The sequence below is a fragment of the Neolamprologus brichardi genome, chromosome 14, assembly GCF_056152115.1.
Source record: "Neolamprologus brichardi isolate AB-2024 chromosome 14, ASM5615211v1, whole genome shotgun sequence".
Lineage (NCBI taxonomy): Eukaryota > Metazoa > Chordata > Actinopteri > Cichliformes > Cichlidae > Neolamprologus > Neolamprologus brichardi.
The window spans coordinates 41205001-41213318 of NC_142117.1; positions in this window are offsets into that span (position 1 = coordinate 41205001).

Sequence of the window (8318 nt, forward strand, 5' to 3'; positions counted from 1 at the left end):
TTCATGTATCTCTCAGAGTATCATTTTGAATATTCTTCTGTTTCTATCAGTGATCAGTTCGATCTATAATAAATGTTAGAAACCAGTTGTAAATGTATTCGTTCTTCACTCTGATGTGAATCATTATCATCTCTCTTGGAAAATGTATTTTGTTATTGTGTTTAAGAGCAGATTCATTACAGCACCATGTTCATCTGCACTATATTGTTTTCATTGTTGTGAATAAACATGATTGTCTGATACAGCAAACACTTCATAATATGGACGTTACTGCTTTGATTGTGTTTTTATATTCTCCATTTTTGTTAGGAATCATTTCTGAAATAAAAATATCTAAATCTAATTTAACAGAAGATGAGAAGATGCTGTTCCATAATTCACTGCAGCGGGCCTCCATTCATGAAAACCATTAACACAATAAATAAAGTGGCACAGATCATGCAAATGTTCATTTTAACTGTATTTTCCTATTCATGCCAAAACCTGCTGTCATATTTGGAGTTTTAACAGTTTCTAAGCTCACTGTTGAACTCTGAACATCACACTGCTGGAATAAAAACTGCTTCTTGTTGAGTTGTTGCTTTGCATGAAGAACGCACATTTATATAAAGTCAGGTGTGTTTAAGGCTCGATATAATCAGTTTGCAGTAATAATGCCCTTTGCTGATTTCCAAACAAGAAAAATGAGGCTGAAGAAAAATCAACATGCTGTTTATATCACAAATAACTCTTTGGGTAGAAATTGCTGAGCAAAGGGTCTGAGGATTAGGACTCAGGTGCAGATTCATCAAGAGGAGCGTGGCATTACTACAAACTGTTCCACCCTATAAACACTAAATGCATGTGAACAGGTGACCGGCACAATGAGCTGAAGAGCACAAAACATTATTTACCTTCAGATCACGAGCCGTCCCAGTCAAAATGTGCATAAAGAACATTTTTGAAAAGCAATAAATTGTGTGCCACAGACTTCTTATTCACATTTATTTGACACATATAAGTGTAACTACAAACTCACAGGCTAAGCCATAAATTTAGCTGCAAAAATATTCCTGTTCACAACTTTCAGTTACAAAACTGACACTGTGCCTCTTCAGTAAATCCAGCAGCTTTTTAACATTAAACACTTTTTGCTGCAGATGTTAGTAAATTTGACCCAAAGTGTAACTTTTTCTTTAAATTTCCGATCTTTGTACTGAACGGATATTTTTCACACATGCGTCTCATTTAAATGACCTGCATGAAACAACAAGGTTAGATCATGTTGTGGTGGTAAGATTTTTTTTGTCCATCTTCTGCACATCGTAGCTTCAGCATGGTGTCACTCTTGTCTTTTAATAACTCCTCATCAGTTCTCCTATCCACCTCTCCGTGACCTTGCTGTGGTCAAGGAAAATATGTTAGGAAAAGGAGAGAGGAGAAACTTTTGGCACATGGCTGGACTGATTCAGTCCTTGATTTTCTGTGTGAGTCTTGTTTGTGTGATCAAAGTTTTCTGTTGTTGCTGCAGATACTAAACTGCAGCAAGCAAAGCAACAGCAAAAAGAAATGAAACCAGAAACACGTCTCATCTTTTCGCCAGAAAGACAGCGCTACACTGTTAGTACATCTCAGAAACGCCTTCTTTCGCAGGAAGTCACACGGAGACTTTTTATTTAAAAAAGACATAATGTTAACTTTAAAGCTTTTTGGCCAGCCTGGGCCTGGGTCTAGCACATGCTGAGACTTGGCCCCTGTGGGAAGGGGGGGTAACAAGCGGTTCTTGGGTGCCTGGGGCCCTGGGACCTCATCCTTACTTCTTGTACCAGGTGGCTGGCCTTTAGCAGCATCGTGGGGACCCTATCTGGGGCCTCCTTCCTTGTCCTCCTGGGATGCATGCGCCGATGTCACTGTTTTGTGCGCTCTCAGGTCTTCAGTACTCTTCGGGACTGCGGATGGTCCGGTGGTCCTGGTTCCATCTCTCTCTCCCTGTGGCTCCTGGGCAACGATTTCAAGTACATTTCATGTCAAAGACACACTCTCTTCCTCTCCCTCTCAGGCTACAAAAGGATTGTGGGTTTATGTATCTCTGCATTTTCTAATTTTTGTGTTCCAGGTGTTGTATCTTTACTTTTTTCTTGCAGGTGCAGTAACTGGTAGTGACACATTCTGCATGTGTATTTGTACTCAATCCTTTTAATATATTTTCTCGCCCTCCTTTTTTCCCCTCCTGCCTCAGATACTGAAACTGAAATAACACAAGTGGAAATTAAGAAATAAAGATAAAAGATTCACATGAACAAGAGGAGTCTAGAGAGATCTTATACAGCTGTTCTTGGATGAGCAACATCTGTTTGGAACCACAGTGTGTTCAGATGACAGTTCTGACTGCAACAGCTGCCAGACAGGACACCCCCTAACTTTCAAATATGAATGTTATTGTATTTCACTGGTAGTCTAAGTCTAAAAAAACAAACAAACTAATATGTAGTTGTGTTTTTCTCGACGTTATTGTGTTTTACTTACACTTTTCAGTTGTAGTTGCTGACAATAAATAATATTGATTTGAATAATTAATGATTTTAGTACGAGATACTGATGAGTATAGATACCTATTTCTCAAATATTTTGATTCAATTTTAAACAAAAATGTAAAGTACATGCAAAGAAGGTATTCTGTGAACCACATACTGAATTTTTTGTCTGAGATAAATGTAAACAAATATTTTTTTTTTTTTAACCAAAAGAGCCAAAATATATATTTGTTAATCCAACAGTTAAAACAGTTTATTCCTCTTTACATTTCAGTTTAATGTTCTCCTTCACCAACAGAGGTCAGTCACACACAGGTTTTAAAATTGCAGTTATTCTCTTAGAACGCCACAAATGTTTGGACTGGCCTAATTTCTTTCTTTCTTTTTTTTTTTTGAAACTTCTATTTAAATTTTTTTTTCACAAATCATGGTCACAATACATAATGAAAACGTTGCCATTATACACAAAAAACAAAAAACAAAAAACAAAAAAAAAAAAAAAGAAAAAAGAGAAAACAACCCCCCCCCCCCCCTCCCCACCCGAGGCTCATGTAAAGAGAAACAGAACAAAAAAAACAAAAAATGTATGTCACACATCTGGAAAATACGTTTTTATATAGTCAATAAATGGGTTTCAAGTCGCAGAGAATTTTTGTTGTGATGAGAGAACTCTGTATCTAAGTTTTTCCAGTGGTAAAAAGAAAAGCACCTCCTTTAACCATGTATGTATGAAGGAGCCTTATCAGACTTCCAGTGGAATAGAATAAGTCTACGGGCAAGCAATGCAGCAAATGCTCTGGCATTTTCCTGAGATTTACTCATTTTGTATTGAGATGGCATAACTCCAAAAATGCCAATGCGGAAATCAAGCACTAAGTTCTGCGCACTGATATGAGATAATGCTTTAAATATATTTCCCCAGTAATTATCCAGGTTCGGACAAGACCACATCATGTGACCCTCATTTGCTGGATTATGTCCACACCTGGGACAGGCAGGATTGGCTTCTAGGAAAAATTTTGAAAGCCTCTCTCTTGTATAATGGAGACGATGAAGAATTTTAAACTGAATTAAACCATGGCGAATGCAAAGGGAGGAAGTATGTATACGATTCAAACAAGATCTCCACTCATCATCAGATAAATCCACCCCAATGTCTTTTTCCCAATTATTTTTAGTTTTTTCCCAAGTAATAGGCCTTAAGCTCTGTATCAGTTTGTATATGACGGAGATTCTCCTTTTGCCAAAAGGATCTATTTCCAAAATGGTATCCACTTGATTTTTAGGAGGTAGGTAGGGGAAAGAAGGAAACAATGTTTTTGCAAAACTTCGTATTTGCAGGTATCTAAACATATGTGAGGTTGCTATATTGTAATCTCTCATCAGAGCGTCAAAGGTGTTAAAAGTTTCTCCTGAAAATAAATTGTAAAAAAAACTTCAAACCATTATTGTGCCAAATTTGGATGCTTTATCTGAAATGGATGGCAGAAAAAAGGGTTAAAAGCAACAGGAAAAAAATTACTAACCTGTTGCAAACAGAAGTGCCTTCTGAATTGAAGCCATATTTTAATAGATGTTCTTACAACTGGATTTGTTATTTTCTGTTTTTGATTTAGAGCTAGGGATGAGGTTAGGAGGGGAAGTGGATTAGACATCAGTTCCATTTTTACCCAAGCCTCACCCTCGCTATTTTCATAAACATATTTCCAGTGCAATAATTTGGTGATATTAGCCGCCCAGTAGTAAAAAATAAAATTTGGCAACCCTAGCCCACCAGCCTCTTTTGGTACTTCCAAATATGTTTTTTCTATTCTGGGATTTGAATTTTTCCAAATAAATGTTGCTATTAATCTGTCTAAATCTTTGAAACTTGATTTGGTTATAAAAACAGGAACCATTTGGAAAACATAGAGAAATTTTGGTAAGACTGCCATTTTAACTATATTTATTCTGCCTGCTAATGAGATTGGAAGTGTTGCCCATTTTTTAAAATCTTGTGATGTTTGTTCTAACAAAGTGTCAAAATTATAAATCCGCAACTCGTTCATTGTGCGGGTTATATTTATTCCCAAATATTTAAACGTTTCTTTTTCTAATTTAAAAGGGAAGGCAGAGAAATCTTGCTCTATGTTATTAATAACAACGGACCATCTCTCCCTGTTCCTCCCTGTTCCTCACACCTCGGTATTCACCACTCATCCAACGTGTGAAACCTGCTGTGACGACAATTAAAGTGTGGCCAGAGGGGACAGACGCAGTGCTCCAGGACAGATTTAAAAACACAGACTGGAATATGTTCACCCACACAGACCTGGACCAGTACGCCTCATCTGTACTGGATTACATCTCCGAAACCACAGACAGTGTCACCACCCAGAAACCGATCACCATGTACCCCAACCAGAAGCCTTGGATGAACCGGGATGTTCGTCTCCTCCTGAAGGCCCGCAACACTGCCTTTAGGTCAGGAGATGCACACGCCTACAGTACAGCCAGGGCTAATCTAAAGGAGGGCATCAAAAAAGCCAAACACCACTACAAAAAGAAGGTAGAAGAACACTTCTCCAACTCCAACCCCGACGCATGTGGCAAGGACTCCAGACCATTACAGACTACAGGACCACCAAACCCTCCCCCGCATCCTCTGATGTCTCCTTCCTCAACGAGCTCAACAACTTTTATGCTCGTTTTGAGCGAGGGAATCCAACAACCACAACCAAAACAGACATGACGCCAGACCACCAACCTCTGACTCTCTCCCCCACCGATGTAGGAGCGGTGCTGAGCAGGATCAATGTCCACAAGGCTGCAGGTCCTGATGGCATCCCCGGGCGTGTTCTCAGAGCGTGTTCTGGGGAGCTTGCAGGAGTGCCGTATCGTCCGTATCGTTTTTGGGTATCGTCCCGATACCCAAAAACTCCAACCCATCTTGCCTCAATGACTACCGCCCAGTAGCACTCACCCCCATCATCTCTAAGTGCTTAGAGCAGCTGGTCCTAGCACACTTCAAATCCTGTCTCCCCCCCACCCTGGACCCCCACCAATTCGCATACCGCCAGAACAGGAGCACAGAGGATGCAGTCTCCATCGCACTGCACTCTGTCCTCTCACACCTGGACAACAACAACACATACGCCAGAATGCTGTTTATAGACTTCAGTTCAGCGTTCAATACAATCCTCCCCTCACAACTCATCAGGAAACTGACAGACCTGGGCATCAGTTCCCTCATCTGCAAATGGTTACTGGACTTCCTGACCAACCGCCCCCAACATGTCTGGCTGGATAACCGCTGCTCATCTACAATCACAATGAACACCGGTGTACCACAAGGCTGTGTGATGAGCCCTTTCCTCTACTCCCTCTTCACCCACGACTGCAGACCTGCTGATGGTTCCAACACCATCATTAAGTTTGCAGATGACACCACGGTGATTGGCCTCATCAGTGACAACGATGAGGCCGCCTACAGGGAGGAGGTGGATCGTCTGGCTGAGTGGTGCGACAGAAACAACCTGCTGCTTAACATAGAGAAGACCAAGGAGCTCATCGTGGACTACAGGAGGAATGCTGACCCACATCCACCCATCCACATTAAGGGGACGGCTGTGGACCGTGTGAGCAGCTTCAAGTTCCTGGGAGTCCACATCTCCGAGGATCTCATCTGGACGACCAACTGCTCCAAGCTGGTCAAGAAGGCTCACCAGCGCCTCTTCTTCTTGAGGACTCTGAGGAAAAACCACCTGTCCTCAGACATCCTGGTGAACTTCTATCGCTGTACCATCGAGAGCATCCTGACCAACTGCATAACAGTCTGGTACGGGAACTGCTCTGCCTCGGACCGGAAGGCGTTGCAGAGGGTCGTGAAAACTGCCCAGCGCATCGCCGGAGCACCACTTCCTGCCATAAAAGACATATACAGGAAGCGGTGTCTGAAAAGGGCTGGGAAAATCATCAAAGACCCCAGTCACCCATCACATAGACTCTTCACCCTCCTGCCCTCTAGGAGGTGCTACAGGAGCCTCCGGACTAAGACCACCAGGTACCGGAACAGCTTCTTCCCCACAGCTGTCAGACTCCTGAACTCTGCCTCCTGACATCTGACCCACGTTAAACTCATGGACTGGACATACACACACCCACAACCACCTACACACACACACAATGGACAACCGTACCCTCAAACACACAATAATAACATGGACTGAACCACCACTCACAACCACCAGCACTTTATATACCTCTGTAGAAATTATCCACATATCTCACTTATCTTAACTGCACTACTGTATAGTTCCGTGTAAATAATCATACGATAATTTTTAATCCTACAACTGTTTATAACTTGCATAGTTCAAATTTCTGTATAACTGTATATCTCAGATTTCTGTATAGTTTTTTTTATTTATTTCATTTTTATATCCTGTTCATAGCCTGTACATAGCTTGTACTCACTACAGCCTGTACATACTTATAGTTATAGAATATTCATAACATACTTCATACCATGTACATTATAACATACCATAATAGACCCATTTCTGTAACATACTTACATATCTATATTATTGCTAATATATATTGTAATATATCTATATCACTAAAGCACTTCTGGATGGATACAAACTGCATTTCGTTGCCCTGTACCTGTGCATGTGCAATGACAATAAAGTTGAATTCTATTCTATTCTATTCTATTAATAGGGAACAGTAGGCTTTTTGAATAGTTTAATTTGTATCCAGATATGCGTCCGAAGTAACGCATATCTGGATACAATAATAATAATAATACCTTAAGCAATTTAGGGATTGATGCCGTTGGATTAGATATATACAGCAATAAATCGTCTGCATACAATGATACTTTGTGCACTGTCCCGTCCCTAGAGGTGTTAGCCCATCTGAAGGACCTGGCCAACGAGTTAAACACTTTCTACTGCAGGTTTGAGACAGACAGACTCCCACGCCTCACCCTCCCCTCCCCAGAGACATTGCTTCAGACATTGACCCCCAACACACCTCCCACCTCTTCCCCCTTCACCCTCCCTAATCCAGTCTCAATGACCACCCCCACCCTCCCCAATCCAGACTCAACGACCACCACAACCCTCCCCATTCCAGACTCAACGACCACCACCACCCTCCCCATTCCAGCCTCAATGACCTCCACAACCCTCCCCATTCCAGACTCAACGACCACCACAACCCTCCCCATTCCAGACTCAACGACCACCACAACCCTCCCCATTCCAGACTCAACGACCACCACCACCCTCTCCAATCCAGACTCAACGACCGCCATCACACCTCTCACCCCCCTTTCCTCCTCCCTGAAACTCAGAATACACACTGAGGATGTGAGCCGACTATTTCAGACCCAGAAGCCCAAGAAGGCCCCCGGACCAGGCGGTGTTTCATCCTCCTGCCTCAAAACCTGTGCTGAACAGCTGGCTCCCATCTTTAGTGGCATCTTCAACAGATCCCCTGGAGCTGTGTGAAGTTCCCTCCTGCTTCAAACGCTCCACGCTCCATCCCTATTCCCAAGAAACCCACCATCACAGGACTGAATGACTACAGAGCTGTCGCCATGATGTCTGTGGTCATGAAATCCTTCGAACGACTGGTGTTAGCCCATCTGAAGGACATTACAGGCCACCAGCTGGACCCTCTGCAGTTTGCCTACCGGGCAAACAGGTCGGTGGATGATGCAGTAAACATGGGGCTGCATTACATCCTGCAACACCTCGACCGCCCGGGAACTTATGCCAGGGTCCTGTTTGTGGACTTTAGTTTGGCTTTTAACAC